The sequence below is a fragment of the Manis pentadactyla genome, chromosome 3, assembly GCF_030020395.1.
Source record: "Manis pentadactyla isolate mManPen7 chromosome 3, mManPen7.hap1, whole genome shotgun sequence".
In the NCBI taxonomy this organism is placed as follows: domain Eukaryota; kingdom Metazoa; phylum Chordata; class Mammalia; order Pholidota; family Manidae; genus Manis; species Manis pentadactyla.
The window spans coordinates 170038646-170058173 of NC_080021.1; the positions used below are offsets into that span (position 1 = coordinate 170038646).

A 19528-nucleotide genomic window follows, 5' to 3' on the forward strand; every position below is an offset into this window, starting at 1 on the left:
TACATTTCAGATGGTAAGTTGTCTTGGCTCTTCTTGCTTTGTTACATTCTATTTAACTAGTGCCTGATAAACAAATACAAACTACTACAAAAAATTAGAAGCTGCAATATTTTCAAATGCTTGCAGTTCCACTTCACATAGATAATCCCAAGTCTACTGCTTTACATACAATTATCACCTGAAACTTCAGCTTGAAGGCACATTAAGACTGTGTCTTTATAATATAAACAATTGATCAATGAAGTCAATGTATTTTAGAGGCAGCAGTAAGTCAAATGAGATGTTTCAATGCTGCTGTAGACAAAAAACCAGCTGACTGAAGCTGTGAATTAGTAGTTTTATCTTAGAATTAAAGTGCTCATGCCATTTTAGAGAACGTCATTTTTACAAATAACTTGGCAATCATGCATTTCAAAGACAGACTCTAAACTGCCAGATTAAAAAAATACAAGTTATAAAGGAATCTGTGCACTTTCCTTCTTTTCTAGGCTCTATTCTTTTCTAAACACATATCATCAAATAAACAAAATCTCAATAATCTTTTTAAAAATGAGAATGAAAAAGAAAATATAGTAACTTGCAAATACAAATAACATTGTACCGTAAAAAAACTGCAGCAGGCTGGTAACTCTGCCAAAACTAAATGTATTCCACATGGTTAGTGGCCAGTGAGCTCTGAAACATGCATAAAAATTTGACTCTTAAGGCTTTAAAATGAACGTAACCTACTAGAGGTCCACTCTCAGTTATAATTACAGATGCACATTTTAATAGTGATTAAAACGTATGGAATTGCCCAGAGTCTAATATCAGGATGTTTCCATGTCCATTAGTATCATCTGAACATCCTGGGTCAACTATAACATGCCACTAATGGTTTGGAAGCAAAGCACACATGACCTGAAACTGTGTATTTTATTTCAAAAGATTTCAAAAATTCATCTTCCAATAGTTATGGAAAAGACACAGCAGAATTTGAACATTAATGAAGGTTGTTAAGGTAAATCTTAACCCCAAATGTGTTAGCATAAAACTACCTACTTCAAAAAGATTTGAGCATGTTTTATTAAATCCTGAAATGTATGTCCTGGTAAATTTCTGTATAAATTTGATTTACAAATTCCACTGAAAATGTGCCACAGCTTCCAGAATAAATTACTACAATAAATCATTATTAAATAACTGTAAATCTTTGTAATGACATAATACCTCACTTACAAAAGTATGCAGAAGTGAACATTCAATTCGGTAGAAGAAAAGCACTTTTCACACAGGAAAACAAATTACAAAACTTACCATGCTAACACCACAATATGATGCGGTGACTAAACAGGGAAATGAAATTCACATAAATAGTACTTAAATCTGCAATGGACTTGTGTTCACCACTGTATCAAAATGGATTGTACGACAAGGGGTAATGGATTCAGGTTTTCAACATTAATGTCCACACTGCCACAGGGAGGTCTTACATGTACAGCTGCACCCAATATTTTGCTAGACAATAAAAACATATCCCAGGTAACAATCAACAAGCCCAAGATGCCCTTCTCTGAAGCTTCATAACACCACCTTCTCCTCCATAGAGAACTCCACCCTACTTTAAAACTTTTTTTTAAATCTACAGTTATATTCTTTTTGATGTGGAACAGATGGACAGTTACAATAATTCACTACTTCAGGTACCACATGAAGTGAATCACTCCCAGCACCCCTGCCTCACGTAGTTCTCCCAAGCCTCCATTCATCGAAGTGCAGACACTCGGTAGTTGTGTCACAGCCACCGAGGCGCCCTGCTCCAGCCAGGATGAGCTCCAGAGGGCTGGCTTACAGGGCGGGGTTGCTTCTTTGCCTCTTGGGAGGGTAAATTATTAACCAACACTTCACAACAGACTAACCATCTAAGATGAACCTTTTAAAACGGTCTACCGAATATGTCACACTGCCAGTTGGTAAAATTTTTGTCTAATCTAAGTCATGACTGCCCACTCTTTGTCCGTATATTTCAGTTCACAGTCATTACTCTCCATAAAATATAAAGATGTCCCTGCGTGCTACCTCTACCCATTTTTCTATTTGCCAAACCTCAGGTGGCAAAAATGTCTCTGAATAAGGAACTTCTACCTTTTTCCAAGAAGCACAAGATTCACCAGTATGTGATTGAGGAAAAGTTGCCCCAACTCAGAAAACTTGCAAAATGAGCTATCCAATAAAAAATGTCAAAAATGGCCTCTATTTCAGTTAGATCAAAATATTTTTATAAATAAGAATGAGAGGGCATTTTTCCCCTGGATCTCATTTTTCAGTTTGCCATCAATTATAGATACAAATCAGTTTTTCAGTGTACAAGGAATGCTTCACTAAAATCATTACCAAATGCACCTACCCAAGAAGCACTTGGACCCCACAATCATATATTCCTCCCAAGAAGATATTTCTCTCCATCCCATAAGGCCATTCTCCACATCTTGCCTACTCTCATGGGAGAGCAAAGCATCTGTGCTATGGCCTCAAAATCTGCCACATTCCAGACTTTATAAACAAACCAGTAAAATGATACCTAACTCTATGAACAAGAATAAACATCTAATAGTAACACGTGGAACAACTGAAAAGTATTTCCAAATAAGCTAGAGTTCAAAAAAAGAGACTACGGCAACACAAAAGGACACAATGACAGCATGAGAGGACATAATGCCCCAAGCAGAGAGAGAGAGAGGAGAACACACATTGGTGTAGGGAAAGGAGTCAGGAGAGACCTGGGAGACTGAAGAGAATAGTGTGCAAAAAGCAGAAGCCTAGCTCACAAGAGCATGTGACCTAAATTTTCAGCTACATCATGAAAAGGAATCAAAAGATGAAAATGTTGACTATTGCTATGACTATGTCTTCAGTACATTTAGGGTAATCTGCTTATGTTAATTCTGTGATTATACAACCAAAGACATGACTTACTTCCTTTCTTCCTCATTCCACCTCCTATCTCCTTAGGCAAGCCATTCTACTCTTGGGCTTCAGTTACTAACTGACCACCAATGGCTACCATATCCCCATCTTCAGCCTAGATGGCTCTTCTGTCTAGAAATGCTTTCAACTGTCTACTTGTCATCTCCAAGGGAATGTCTGACAGGACTTCAAACTTGGCATCTCCACAAGTGTCAATGTATGTCTCCTCAAGTTTGCTCCTTTTCCTACTGCCCACCTCAGTAACGGCCACACTGGCCACTGAGCACTTGGAAAATAATGTTCTCCATTTAGAGAGGCCAAAAAGACCATTTTATCTGCTCCCATTTTCTTAAGGGTGTCCTTGGAAATACAGTGAATCTCAGTTCTAACCCTCAACTTTGGAACAAAAGATAAAGCACTCTAGGAATTAAGGCCACTCTCCAGTTTTTACAGAGTAGCGGCATCTCCAAGGTCACATGCCAGATCACCTCGATATGTAAAAACGAGCCTCAACTCAGCTCAAGTGTGTCTCATGAGACGTACAGAAGAGCATCAAGAAGAATATCCTCGGTCTCTAAAGGAAATGAGACATTAACATACGCTGTTTTGCTCTGATGTATAAACTGAGATTTTGTCCCAATGTTGTAGCCACTTTCATGTTATCTAACATGCATGTAAATCTGTCAATGCCTGGTTCTCAATTATATGTCTGGTTGTCAATGCCTACTCAATTATAAATTGTAGTTTCTCTCTCTTTACATGGATAAGAAGGTGTCTTTCGTTGGCAGGATTATTTCTCCAACAGCCTCCCCCTGACTCTCTGACAACCTGCATGCAATCTCCAAATAGCTTCTAATTTATCTCCTAAATTATTTCTGTATCCATCTACTCTCAATTGCCATGCCTACCATGCCAGTACAACTACCATCTTTTGATAGTTGAAAGGCCTCTGACGTCAGCTTCTCTTGAATTCACTTTTTCTCCTATCCAATCCATTCTCCAAATTAGAGCTGATTTTTTCCAAAACCCTTTAAGAGGAACCTACAAGGTTTGACCTCTGCCAACCCAACCAGCTTTATCTTTTGACCCTTCATGATGATCCCAAATTTTCTCTGTGGTCCAGCCATTCTTTCATTGCTTTTATTAAGCTCTTTTCCTTTCTCCTTCCCTGAGCCTTCAGAAATGCCTTCAGAGATGGTTTCTTTTCCTGGACTAGAGTAGGTTATTATCTACTCCTACAGCACCCTGTACTTCTTCTCAGCATTTCTAAGTATTTAATTTCTATCTTCCCTGAGTCAATAGGCACTTTGTCAGAGCTCTCTGCAAGTTTATCTCCAGTGCCTTGTACAGGCTCAATAAATACTTCCAACTGAATGTCCTAACTCACTAGCCAGTCAAAGTAGAGAAGCAGCTTAAAAGTGATACTGAAGTATGTAGGTTTATCTTTTTTACTATTCATATTTACAGTGATCTTAAATTTCTTGCTGCATGGTATAGTATCTCAAGCTTTTCATTTTGCAACCAATTAAAGAGGAACCTGTATCTGAAAGATCAAGACTCTCCATCAGTACTGCTTTTGACTACTTCTAGTGCCTAGCTAATCAAGACAGAAATGAACTCAGTTACACCCTGAGGTTAGCCTCCAATAAGCCCTTGAGCAATTCCTTGACAAATGCCAAACAGGATACAAATGGGAGATATATTTGTCATCTTGGAGACACTTCTTTAGACCTGACACAGTGGTCATGTTCCTAGTTTTCTTCAAGTGCTTCTATCAAACTTCCACTGTTAACAACTAATACAAATTTTGAACATATATAGCTTTACTCCTTTTTTCAACATTTACTAAATGCCTATTTAATGTTCCTGGTATAATGGCAGCACTGGGGGTAAAAAAATCAATTGCAAAACCATACTACATTCATTCTGTTATTTAAGAGCAAAATGAGTTGTACCAATCCATTTATAAGGGAGTTTATAAATTACTAAGTATTTTACATGTTATCAAACAGCTTTTGTTCCTTCATAGTTTTCAGTTTCAGAAATAATTTTATCCAACAAATTACAAACATAAAGCAAGGAGTATTAGTTTTCTATGGTGGAGTATTAGTTTTCTATGGTAGCGGTAATAAATTATCACTACTTTAGTGACTTAAAACAACAAACTTTATTATCTTACAGTTCTGCTGGTCATAAGTCCAACACAGGTCTCACTGGCCTAAAATCAAGGTGCTTGCAGGGTTGCACTCCTCTCAGGGGCTCTAGGGGAACTTGTCTAGCCACCTCCTGTCCTTGGCCTGGGAGGCCACCTTGCTCCATCTTCAAAGCCAGCAATGTTGTATCTCTGATGATTCTTTCAAAATCAGGTGTCTCAGAGAAAATAGCTGGAAAAGGTTCTTTTAAAATTGGAATGATTAGACTGGGTCACCTGGATAAATTCAGGATGTTCTCTCCCATCACAAGGTCTTAATCTAATCGCATCTGCAAAGTTCCTTTTACTATGAAAAGTAACATTCACAAGGTCTTAAGATTTAGACAGGGTTGCAGGTGGCATTATTCTGCCATTATTTTGCACAAAAGGTATGCAAAATTCTCAGGTCAGTATTCCCACTTGGGAATTAACAGCATTTCTAATTGCCTAGTATGTGAAATCTATTAATGTAGTATGTAGCCAAGGCATAATATATCAATTAAGCTTATTGACACAATCAAAATTTTTGAAGAATCTATTGGTTTTCTTAGACTCACAGATGTAACAATTAAATAAAACTTTTCAAAATTACTATTTAACTTATCTTTCATTTAATAGGAACACAAAAAGTATTCCAAGGTCAAAGTGTATGTTTTGTATAAACACAGATTTCTGAGGGAATTTTTTCTGATTTTACCAGTGAAAATTCCAGGAAACCGTATCAGTTAAAGACTTAACTTTAAGTTTTCAGTTCACACCAAAAGCAATGTAGAGAAATGGATTACAGGTTACCACCGCAACAGCTGGCTATAATCTCACACTTCAATAAGAGAGATGTGATTTTCATGCAAATACTTTAGCAGCTGGAATTGAGACTTAGTTAATTACCTTTAATATAACCTTATCAAAGTTTCATAACTTTGTTATGAACTGGTTTGGTCTGGTTTTGTCAGAGAGGAGACATCCATACCACACCTGAAGCTTGTTTTATTCAGGACAGTATGTCTTTTTCTTTTTTATTCAAGTACAGTTGATATATGATCTTATATAGGTTTCAAGTACACAACACAGTGGTTCAACAATTACCCACATTATTAAATCCTCACCCGCCCTAATGCAGTTACTTTCTGTCAACACAGAAAGATGTTACAGAATCATTGGCTATATTCTCCATGCTGTACTACCAACCCCCTGACCAACTTATACTATGATTGAGAATTTTTTTGCCCCTTTATCCCCCTCATCCTCCCCACCCATCCACCCCAACCCCTCCCCTTCTCAGTGTCTATGAAGTAACCTCCAGTCCCTTCTCAGTGTCTATGAAGAGACTACTGCTATTTTGTTCATTTTGTTTTTATATTCCACAAATAAGTGAACCACAAAGTATTTGTCTTTTTCTCTGTGGATAAAATGAGAGTTCCTGTGGCCAGGATTCTCACCTGGCCCTGGTTGGCTAGCTCACTACACATGTGTGGGCAATACATTGCTATTGACTCATATAAAGAGCTCTGCTCAGTGGTGTGTGGGCAAAACCGTGGCATGGCTGCAAGGCTGCAGGAGAGGAGAGCAGAGCAGAGGCTGGAGTCGTAGCAGCACTGAGGACAGAGGCTCAGAGGACAACTATGCAGGCAGAGAGGCCCAGAGGCAGAGACTGGCTTGCTGCATGCAGACTCACTCTGAGTGAACAGGATTTTAGTGATTGGCCTGCCACCGTGGAACTAAAGTTGGGTATAACCCTTTCACCCCAGGAATGTTTTACTGTCATTTCTTTGGCCACATTGAATCCATAGTGAACTTGCCTGGGGCTGAAACCCATTGGCAAGGCACTCTTCCTGCCTTATTTCACTTAGCATGATACCCTTAGGTCCATCCATGTTGTTGCAAATGGCAGGATTTTTCTTTTTAATGGCTGAATAGTATTCCATTGCATAATATGTTCTTAATCCATTCATCTATTGATGGACACTTTGGTTGCAGGGGCAGTATGTTTTCTGTATAGATGTATAAAGGATGTTAATGGAAAGGTATACTTATTTTTAAGATTTTAGGGACATAACCATCCAATAATTTTTTTCTGTATTTTTTCTACTCTGAAATCATATCATTTTAATAGAATGTAAGACTTCAAGCTGAAAAGTAATTACCAAAATCAATGTGAATCAGTGTTCATGTCTCTCACAATATATTGGAAGAAAAGAAATACTAAACACAGCTTAACAAATCAAGAGAACCACCATTCTTAACCATGCCATTTAAACATAATTCAGTTTTGTTACCTATTTTAAATCTGCAAAAGCACTCCATAATCACATTTAAAGCTACAAGTACATAAATGTCATAGAATGGCTTTTTGGAAACAGAAAATTTTAACCTAAGTATTTTCTGAATTTTATTTGTAATGAGAATTTGTTATTTTTGTAACAAAAGTTTGTAATGCTATTTCATGGGGGAAGGCAAGATAGGAGATTATCCTAACAAAGCCTGTCTAAGCATATCACCAAGTACTCATCTTTATATTAAAACTAACGTCGAAAGACAAATTCAATGTAACCTCCAAGGTGACTACTAATAACCAAAGCACTACAGCTGTACTCACCTTTAAGAAAATGTACTCACTATTGGCTAGACTCTAAATAGACAAGCTGTTGACTAATGTGTATATCCCTCTACCAAGAGAACGTAATTAAGTGAGGTGACAGAGGTCTTAACTGATGTTACTGTGGTAATCATTTCTCAATATATACATGCATAAAATTATCACATTGTACACCTTAAAATTATATACATTCTATGTCAATTGTATCTCAATAAAGCTGGAAAAATTGTCTGTCTAATTTTGGTTCTAAACCACATATTCCCAATAAGGGAACAATATTTTTAGATACTACAACAGTTTGTGCTCCTTCAAAACTCAATGCTACCCAACAAAATCTTATTCTTTAAGATTAATAGGGGAGATGGGGCAAGGATTAGGATAAAATGTCTAAAAAGGGCTCCTCAGGCTCTGATAGTAGAAAAAAGGTTGAGAAACAGTCCAACCCAGGATAAACCCAAACCTGGCTATCAACTATATGAATATGAATACTAGGGGATCTCAGATAACTCTCTGCTTTATGCCCATCTACTTCCACAGTCTCACTGGTTCGGGGGCACCTCCAAGGATGATGCCGTCTGACCACTCAGTAAACATAAAAATCCCAATAGTCCATTCAAATAGTTTGTGAACTCCCCAGGAGGTGTATCTAACCAGAAAAGAGAAGGTGGCATGGCAAATTAAATTGTTTGGTCTCTAATAGAGAATTCAATTGTTGACATGAAATTTGGGGAAGAGAAGGCAAACGGGGAAAAAAAAGCTAATAGGTCCTGCAACATCTCTTCAAAACAAAGTAGGTAACATTGAACAAAAAAGTTTTGTTAGCCCTGATCCACACTTAAGAATCTTCCCATGTTGGTATAAAAAGAAAAACAAGAAAAAAAATGCGGGCACAGAGGTAGCAATAGCTAGCTAGAATTTAAGAGGTAATTTCACTTGTTTTACTCTTGATTCTGAAAGCTAGTTATTATATCTCTACAGCCATATATGTCCCTGATTTTTCAATTTCCAAATAATCCCTATTTCATGTACTTGCATTCTTCCTCCCTCCCTTCAAAACCGTGATTCTTTAAATACAAAATTATTATCTCACCTAAGACTTCCCAAACAATCAATACTAGAAAATCCATTGTTAGACCCTAATCCTTGGGGAACAGGGGGGGCGTTGGAAAAGTTTATCATTCTACTTGTATTAAAAAGCAGCATATTTGTAACTTAAGGATTCTAGTCGAGGAAAAGTTATAAAACCAAATAACAAATAATGAATTAAAGTTTTGATCAATTCAAATTTATTTGAGGGCTTTGTAATTCTTCAGTACTTGCAGTGGTTTCTGTAGGTTTCTCCACATAGTATTTCTGATGAACAGTATTTCAGACCATGAAACCTAATTCTCTTGCACTTCCTCTAACTACAAAGCACTGTCTGAGGAATGAGTACTTTGTAGCTGACCAAACTGGAAGTGCCACCAAGTTACATGTGGATGATGTATAAGAACCATCAGTCCAGAAATTAGGTAGTAAAAGTAAAATATATCAGGGTACTCAGAGCATCAACTATTAACAATGAACACTAGGAAGAAACTAGCAAACTCTCTTAACCAAGAAGAATCAATGTAATCACACTCATTAGTTTCAGAAAGTTAAGATATAGGAAGGGTAGGTTATTTTAGACAAGTGAGACCCCTGAGCTTCAAAGAACCTGTACTCCAGGAAGCAAGGTCTCGTCTCTGGGAGGTGAGGACTGACCTTCTATTTTCTCATGGATATCATCAAGTTGGTGCCATCCAAGGCCATATAGAAGTGCATCTCCTTCTGGAATACTGTATGAGGTGTGAAGGAGGAAGTATTGGAGACAAAACGCCAGGAGCAGTTGAACTAGCAAACATAATCATTTGCACAAAATGCCTCTGAACATTATCCAAAGACATGCAAAGATCTTTACCTACACTTCCCTCAAACTTTTTTCTCTTTTGTAGAGAAATGGTTTTTCAAAATAACAAAGAAAATTAGAATTTAAGTGGGGATGAATCAAAGCCCACAGTCCACAGTCTGAGTATGCATCCCACAGGAAGGGGAGACGAGAGCATCAGGACAGGTACCAGCAGTCCCACGTTAGGAAGCTCAACACCAAAGACACCTCCCAGGAAAATAGGAGGTAGACCATGGCCATAGCCCATTTGTCTCAATTTTCTTTTTCAGTTTTGTGTTCTTGCTTTTGTTTTGCATTCTGCTCACAAACTAACAGTGGCAGGGAGGGACAGTCTGGCCTCAAGAGTGGGGAGATAGGTAACTTGACCTCTGAATGTGCCCTGCCAACTACGGAGTCCAGAGAGCTCATCCTGAGACTTAACTATTTTGCTTTAAGAAAGGCTCCCCTTTGTATGTAGCACTGCAATAAAATAACAGTAATGATGAAATGAAGATGCCTTGCATCTAGTGTCTTCTACCTTACTTAAAGTGCTTTAATGACTTTAATGGATTGAAGCATCCCCTATGAGATCAAAGGCAGATATTATCATTTCCAGTCTACATAATAGAAAATCAAGGAAGAAAGGTTAAGTAACTTGACCAAGTCCTCACTCATCAATAAAGTGTTCTGATAACAGTTAAGAGGCTGCTAGTCCCAGTGCTGCTTAAATGGCTCCTCACTCATCCTGCAGTCCAACCCAAAACAGCTCTCTGGCATGGAGTTATGTGACATTGGCTTGAGAAAACAGATCTGCTTAAATTTGATGTCAATGAAGGCCAAATGCTCCAAAGAATCTGTTGGTAGACAAGCTCATAATAAGAAATTTTCTTCCCTTTGATTTTTAAGATCCCCCATATTATAATGCAAAATCACCTTGAGATAGGGAGATTTCATGTGACATTAAACAGTAAACAAAAAGTACACACTGAAGGGAACAGAAAGGAGAGACACCTATCAGCAGGGTCTTCTCCAAGCTGGTGGTGAGTGGGAGGAAAGTGCAGACCCTGTTACTTCCAGATGGTAAAATCTAACCTTCCTACATCCCATTAAATCTGTTGAAGATGAGCACAACACACCCAGCTAAAGAATGCTCAAGTTTCATGTCTCAAAGGGTGGGAACAACATTTTTAACCATAACAAGGCCTAAAGTTTGAAAACTGCAGAGCTATACATGCATTTGGTCATGTTCCTATTTATGTACATCATTTCCTCCTACTATAAAAATTAATCATCCCCACTGGAAGACCATACCAAAGGAAAAGAATAACCTAATCCTAATATGAACTTTTTATTACTTATTTATTTGGGTTACCCAAGTATGTGATCAGAATTAAAATAAGAGGTGGGATTGGTTCCTAATAAAAGTTAACCTTGCTCTCTTTCCCACCCACACTTAATTAATTCTGTTTACAAACCTGCAATTTTTTGGCCCTAACCCATTCTTGGGGTGTGTAGCTCACTTACTGCCAGTAATTGCTTCCATACAATTCCCTGTTTTAAAACATGTTTGCATACTTATAATGATACACTGCATTTATACTGTATTTAAAACTCCAAACAGGCTTACAGATTCCATTTTCTGTACTAAGAAACAGAGACTGTGCATGGTGTCCTGAAGTAGCCACCAGAAGAAAAGGTAACCTCAGTTTCATTTTTATTTTCAACTCTCTCTCTCAATTTTTAGCCCCCTGAACTTTCTAAAACATTGGAAACATATACTCATTCATCTGGGAGGTAACTCAACCTAAAAATGTGTGACAAGAGACCATGAGTAGCTCCCCATCATGTATCCAAATTAATATTAGCTGGGTTAGTATGCAATAAATTCTATAGGCTAAAAATAATTTCAGTTATGGCAATTTCATCAGCCCTTTTATAAGATTCACCTTTAATATAACAAAAATAGAAAACTCCTATAATAATTGTGGCTCATATTTCCTACCATAAAATTACTAATATTACATTTTTTAACCCAACTGCATTTTATTATTGCAGAATTACACAAGTTGGTGTGATTTTACTTACCTGCATATAATTACACTTTTCAAATAGTAAGAAAAATCTCCTTCTGCTTTAAAAATAAAATCTTAAGGTTCGGTATCTGAATTTGCTAAATTCAGTTTGTTCTTCATTGCTTAGTCATTTAAGAGGCAGGTTAATTTTCACTGTGTGCTTCCACTAATAAGCTTTTCATCAAGGAAGGAACTCAAAATTCTAAAAATGGAAGAACAGGGGACAGCAGTGGGGGAGATCCATCCTCTTCAGGAAGTTTAAGAAACTTACTGTGGCATGATTTTTGGAAAGTCATCTGTTTCTTCTTGGCTCTTAGTTTAGGGAAAGGTAGCAATCCTTTGGAGTCAGAGAAAGGATGAAGAAACCATGGATAACTTTTGTACTATGCAAGCTCTACCATATACAAATGTTTACTCTAGTTATAGTCTACCTTGAAACCATGCTACTCCAGGCCCAACTGGGCAATTTTTGTCCCCGATATGGTGAATGCACACAAACATACATACACAAAACCACACAGTAAACAGATAAAACTTATTAGGTAAAAACTTTAAGTAAAGGAGGTTTTCTAGTAAAACCTATGAAATCATGTGATTTTAGAAATTAAAAATGTGACTGGATTTGATTCTGACCCTTACAATGCAGGGATTTGCTTAAAATACACGTATGAAATTTTAGGTCTATTCTTGAGCAGCAAAAACTCACCCCTGGAATGAAGGGATAAAAGGTAAATTTTGCTTTCAATACATACAAAAAAAAGATATTACTCAACATTATTAAAACTACTATTAAGTTGCTATGAACATGTAAGTAAAAAAAAACAATAGTGTCTTTCAAATGAAATTCTTGACTTTAGAAAGCTGAAATATGCTCAGGTACTGAAGTGCACAGAGTCACAGAAACACCACCTGGCCTGCTCCAAAACTTAATATTTAACACCAAAACTCTCCTAGTAAAAATAACAGGTTTTTTTCCATGGGCTATAATCATTCAAGGATGATGCCTTAATTAAAGCTGGGCAATGAAACTGTATATTAAGATGAGTGAATCAAGTAAAAAAACTTACTTCTGAGCGTAATAGGACATACTCGTTATTTCTTAATGTGTCCTATTAGGTCTACATATTAGCAGAGATGTAAACAGTATCACTTTTCAACCTTAACTGTGAGTTTCTTCATTTTTAGTGTTTTCTGTCCCAAGTTTAATATTCTTTTAATGTAGTTTTTCCTGTGTGATATATCATATTTATCTCTACAGCCATCCATCACTATTTTCTTTAATTGAGGTTAATTTCTTTCAACTTGGGGGAAGGTGGGAGGAATGAGGGGAATCCTCAATTCTGTGGCTCTGAGCACGGAGGGCAATCACAGCTGCTGATTTTTTAATCAGGAAGCCTCATTTTCAGGATGCTTAAATTCCTCAAATCCACCCTACTGCCCTCAATCTGGACCTAAATCAACAATCTACTGGGAAGGGAACCCAGTTCCCACCCAGAACCACTGAATGAGAAATTTCTACCTAACTAAAATCCCTCCAGCTACAACCTAAGTCCTTTTGTTTGTTTTCACTCAAATGGCTAACAGCTGGCACCACCTTCCGTGTAAAATTATTTCATGTGTTTTGGAAACAGCAATTAACTCATACCTTGGTCTTCACTTCTCCAGGCCACAAAAATTAGTTCATTTCTCAAATCTTTTAAACATTTTCTACGTTTACCTTTGGGCTCAAGAATCCTATAGGAGTTTGGAATAATCAAGTGACCAGAAACAAATGAAGGACTTAGAGGTTGTGAGCTTCTGTTCACCTTAGAGCCTGGCGTAGGGACTTTAGGATGGGCTCCAGCAGAAGGCTGGCTGCAGGCTGTCCTCCCAGAAACCATGGGTGGCAAAAACAACTCTCTCACCCAGTTTAACGGGATGGACTGGAAGGGGGGAGGAAGACCTAAGTGTAAATGTAGAGCCTGACAATTTTTAAAGTCACCATTAAGGACACAAAAGCTGGGTGAAGAATTTTGACATGTTAATGAATATTGGGCTATCTTATACTCATACAGCAGTTTACCTACATATCTCTCAATAATACATATTTCATTCCCTGAAGAGTCTGGGATGACCTTGGGGGTGAAGAGGAGGGACAGAATCCACTGCCAAGGTCCACCCAAAACACTGGGTGGTGGATCACTCGTTACAGGCTGAAAAGTAACTATTCTATTTAAAATCTCAAACACTCATGAAGTGACTGACACTCAATAGGCACACAATGAGCATTAGCGGAACTGCAATTGGAAGTGGGGGAGTAAGAACCTTCTGGGTTTGGAAAATCGTCAAAGTAGGGACCATACACAGAAATAGTACGATAGGTTCTAAAATAGGTCCATCAAAGGGATATGTGAGCCAAAAGGAGAGAAGACCTCCTCAGGCTAGCCAAGTGGGCCAGAGAGGATCTATCTGCACAACCAAGGCTTTCAGATCAATGCTCAGGGCAAGGAAGGAAGCAGAGTAGAAAGTCAGCCTAGAGAGCTGAGAGATCAGAGGCCAAACAAGAGACTGGGGAGGGAGTCTGAGCACGACACATGCTCTGCCAAGAAGTTCAGATATTATCTACATAGTGTACAGCCAAAGTTGGCTGTGTTTTATTTTTTAATTCTACTATAGAAGTTTTCAAACATATACAAATGTTAAGTAGTAAAATAAGCCCTTGTGATCTGCACCACCAACTTCCCCAATTATCAGCACATGGGTAGTCTTATTTCACCGACCGTCTCCCTAATCCTCTTTACCTCCTTCCCTCCTCCACTGGATACTTTTAAAATAAATCCCAGATACAGTATCATTTAACTAGTAAATACTTGAACAGCTATCAAAGGCTTTTAAGATCTGACATGATTAGACCTTTGTTTTAGAAGGACTACTAGGTTCAGGGAAAGAGGTGACAAGACTAGATAGCGATTTAGTCAAGGACATCCGTTATACCCCACACCAAGTAGGGGCAGTGACGGTGTGGAGTAATGAGAGATACCAGGGAATCTTTCCCTAAAGAGATCTTCCTACCCAGAAAATGATGGCTGATGGGGGACTTTGGAAATGCTTGGGGGCAACTGAGGCTGACTGGGTTATGAGGAAGACAATGGAGACACTTATTATGAATTAGAAAAAAAGCAGGAAATGCAGAGTTGGGAAATGTGTTTAGTGTTTGTTTCAACAGGCCAATGGGACACCTAGGTAGAATATATGAAACATTAAAGGTGAAAGAGGATGAGCTATTCCAGAGAAAACGAGGGGGAAAAATCCAATTTAATTCAATATTTGGAAACAGACTTGTGCCTAGGATGGGTACTAGAGGGGCAGAGAAGTGGTCCCAACTCTCAGGGAACTTTCTGTCTACTTGGAGAAACAGGCAGATTGCCTACACAAAAATAAATGTAAAATCTGGATTAGTGTCCTAAAAGAACATTTATCAAATGAGGGATAGAACTGGATGTAAGAGTGAGCTAGGATCTGTAGGAGAGTTAAATTTAAAGTGGGCTCAGAGGAAGGGTAGAAAACAGAACAGGTAAAGGTGAAGGACTAAGAAAAGGGGGCACAAGCAGACACTGAAGGTTAGGAGAGAATGAGAGGGGAAGGAAGCCAAGAAAAAGGGAGAAGGCAGAAATGCCAGATCTTTGACCTAAAAGGAACCTGATATGCGAACAATAGTAGAGAATTTATGTAAAAAGCTTTGCATCCAGGTGATACCCAAAAGAGCACGGGGCTTTCTTTAAGCAGTATCATTAGGACCCAGGGTCAGTTTAGTAACTGTTCAGACTATGACTTCAACTCAAACTCAGTTTAACATCTAAATATGGTTTAGACATGCAGCACGTAACTAAGTAACACCGTTAAATTTTTATTTCCATATCTTGACATGTCAGCACATCTGCAGCTTCATGAGGGCAGGGACCATGTCTGCACCTATCACCACTGTACTGGAGGTGCCAGCACAGAGCCTGGTATACAGAAGACGTCCAATACATAACATGTATTTTCAGAAACATTATCCCTGAAACCAGGTTAAATAGGAGTTATCTATCATTCTCCCTCATTTCACTGATAGGGGAAATGCAGCTCACTCAAGGAATGGACTAACAAGGTCACCTGGCTAGTAGGTGACTGGCCCCAAAGGACAGGAAAGGAGTCACTACAGGCATGAGAATCAAGGGAACAGAGAGAGGAGCTCCGCAAGCCCCCCCACAGGAATTATGTCAAATAATCATAAAGTACACAGACTTGATATATGATCAGGCTTAGATCTGAAAATCCCAACACTGCCTCTTACTAGTGACAGTTTCCTCACCTGCAAAAAAGGGGAAAAGTCGCCTCCATCTCAGCCTTCATGTGAAGACTAAAGTACCTAGCAGAAGGTCTGGCTCACAGTAAGAACTCGGCTAACAAAAATCTGCTACGTCTTACTATATAAACTTGGATGGAGCCTCATTGCCATTGAAGCTTGTTTGTGATCCTGAAAAAAGCCTAGTGCTGCAAAGTGTAAACCAGTCTACAGGCTGTTCCCTGGCTCTAAGGAAGTGCTCTGGGATAAACAACCATCCTGAGTCTGGAACCCTATTGCAATGCAGAGAAATGGGACCTTAGGAAACCTACACAGACCCCAGGAGGAGGGGCTACAAAGTGCTGCATGTGTGCAGCCCAAGGGTTGCTTGGCCCCAAATGAATGTTAAGCCCAGCAGTCATGGGTCAAAACAGCTCATTTCTTCCCGAAGTACTTCGACAGCAGAGGTACCTAGCACAGTACCATGGCTCACTGCTCATCTACGAGGTGAGTCCAGATCTCAGAATGTGAGAGATTGGTCATGTGGAGATACAGGAGACTTGACAGTGGATGCCCAGCCATTGTCACTTTAAGATCAGGGCCAACCCTAAATATCCATACAGATGGACTTGTTGTACTCTTCAGCTTAATTAAAACAAAAAAAGTGGTAATAAGAAAGCTCTCCCCAAACCTTACCCAACCTTGAAAAATAGAGAGACAATTTCTTAATGATCCAATGAGCCACTGACAGTCAGAAAGTACTTCCAAATCCAAAGTATTAAATGACATCAGCAACTCTAAATTTGGTCTGCAGCTTAAGAACTAAACTGACAGGTACTTGAAGGAGCAGAGGAACAGCACCAAAATGATATACATGAATACAGGAGCAACAGCCTCTAAATTAAGATGTTATCCACAATGACTATGATAACCAATCTCCCAGGGGCTATTTCACAGAAGTTCTGCACTGAAGAGCACATCCCTACTTTTCCAAAGACCTACCCCCAATTCATTAAAAAAAGTTATTTATTTATTTTTACTAGCAACTTGAAATCTTAAGTGGTGCTCTATCTGTCCTCAGCCCAAGAGGTGGCAATGAGTCTAACAGGTGTGAAAAAAGCTATCAATTTCAAGAGAATGATAGGCCTGTAACCCTCTATTTCTTAAAACAAGGTTTTCAACATAGGCTACTTTAGAAATAATAAATCTCTCATCAGACTATGTAGGACAATGTGCTCCCAGATATCTGACATAAAAACCTAACTCTTAATACCTGCTATTCTGGAAGTTCATTAAATACTGTTATATGGCACACCAGGTTTAGTTAGTTTAAGGTGTGTGTTCAAATATGTCCAAGAGACAGCTACAAGTATAGGCAGAATATGTGTCACAGTTGGCTTGCCTAGCATATCCTGCATGAACAGTCAGCTAAAAAGATTGAACGTTTACAGATTTTAAAGGCCCACCAACAGCAATACATGCACAACAATGACAAGACAAAAAGGCTCACTCCAAAGGACATTCAACTTGACAAAGGTGTCACTATTCAGTTACACCCTTAGTGTGTGTTTTTTTTCCTCATGAAAGAATATATTTAACACTTTCTCCAATTTTCCCAAGAAATGCATCTTTTACTAAATGACAAACTCCAGCAAAAATTTCATAGCTGATTTTATTACCCTCACCACCCCAATCCTCTATAAAGAGGCAACATGTCCAACAAAATATTTTATCAGCATAGTTTTTAAGTAGTATCTTTGACATTGTTTTGGGGGCCAGAGGAAGGTGGGGACTAGAAATGGAAAAAGAATCTTTAAATCCCTGTTGCATTATCTACCAGATGTAAGTGAATAATAACTAATATGTCTGCAGCCTCAGCCTTAATCTTAAAACAAACGATAGTATTCAAATACAATATTTCACACATGCAGACTGATAACAGGTTTTTCCTTTCTTTATTTCTTGAAAGATTCTGTGAATGACACAATACAAAGTACAATGTATTTAATGAAAGGTCTCCAGTCTGATTTCCCTACAGATTATTTTCTTTCTTTTCTCTGGAACCCACATTCTGGGTATACTGCAGGGACCAGGGGTGTATATAAAAATAAACTATGAGCCAGTATCAGAGCTGATACCCTTCTCCTACAGGGGCAAGTGAATTATTAGATCTGTGTCATGAGTGTTTTTTTTTAATATGCCATTGTTCCCAGTTGAGCATATTAAATTTTCCATATCTACTTTTAAACCAGTATAACCTTTTTTTCCATGTTCATAATGTTCATGTTGTACATAAACAGGCAGAAAACCCAATAGCTTAAGTCATCATATAGTAGTTATATGTAAAGCTCGGTGGATGAAAACCTTTTGTATTTTTACCCTCTTTGAACAGATACTATACTGGAGTTGCCTAAAACACTAGGAAAAAAATTATACCTCATGGGAAACTGTACTAATATTTTTTTCTTTTATGATTGATCACAAATCCATTTTGAACATTACACATTTTTTTAAAGTTTATTATAACTCTGATTCAACATCTTCTAGGCCAACAAATTGAAGGTGCTGGAATCTTTTGGTCTGGAAGATGTGTTTGCCAATTATTTTTGCACTAGTGCACATAAACAGGGAGTACTGGATCTTAGGTATGAGTTATACATTCCTGTACAAAATAATTGTATATTCTATGAAGACTGATTCTTTTTCTGGAGAAATATACAACAACACAAGGGAAATCTTGTACTAGCAGCATAACTGCAGTGGCAAGATACAATATTAGAAAAACAGAGCTACTTTCATTACTGTGATGCTGTGTGTCAGAATGTCTCTCCTTAATGAACCTGTTTGCAATAAGACTCCGGGTGCAAAGAGGCTATTTAGAGAGACTATTGTGTCTATAGCGAGTCCTTCAAATATCTTCTCACCATTAGACATGCCGCATTGACCAATTCTGTCCTGATTGCTGTTCTTTTTACTATCAAGGGACATCCTTGCCCAGACAGACGGATGGATCAGACACTGCAGTTCATAAAATGTTTACACTGTGGGCGCGCACGCACACACACACACACACACACACACTATAGTACAGGCTACAGAGCTCCAGATCACAGTGAGTTGAACACACACACACACACACACACACACACACACACACTATAGTACAGGCTACACCGCTCCAGATCACAGGGAGTTGAATGTGGCAGTGTCACATGAAGACTTATGACTTTCCAATATCAATGAAAGGATTTAAGTTCAACTTTGCTTGTCCTGTATGCCTGTCACTCTCAACAAAAAGCCTTTTTTACTCCTGTCTTGTAGTATATGCCCAGCCCATTGCTCACATGGGTACACTTTAGGCAAATGTTTTCTGTGTCAGAAGGTTTCTTACGCTGCTGAGATTAACTCTCCTAATTTTTAAGAAGAAAAGACCACACATGTTATGCCACCAAAAAAAGGGTGAGGGAGAACACAATAATGATAGTAAAATAATGGCCAAAAAGGCTTTATG

At 38.3% G+C, this 19528-nt stretch overlaps 1 protein-coding gene across 13 annotated transcripts in view; it reads right to left on the bottom strand.

Moving 5' to 3' along the window:
- Positions 1-19528, bottom strand: part of BNC2 (basonuclin zinc finger protein 2) — a 442599-nt gene that overhangs the window by 333598 nt on the left and 89473 nt on the right. The window contains exon 1 of one of the 13 annotated variants that reach the window (XM_057498713.1): positions 11983-15107. The exons of 11 other annotated variants lie outside the window; for them this stretch is intronic. The gene's annotated coding sequence lies outside the window, so the exon portion shown is untranslated. Of the gene's footprint in view, positions 1-11982; positions 15108-19528 lie in introns of those variants that run through there. One more of the 13 variants, XM_057498716.1, reaches the window with a different exon arrangement.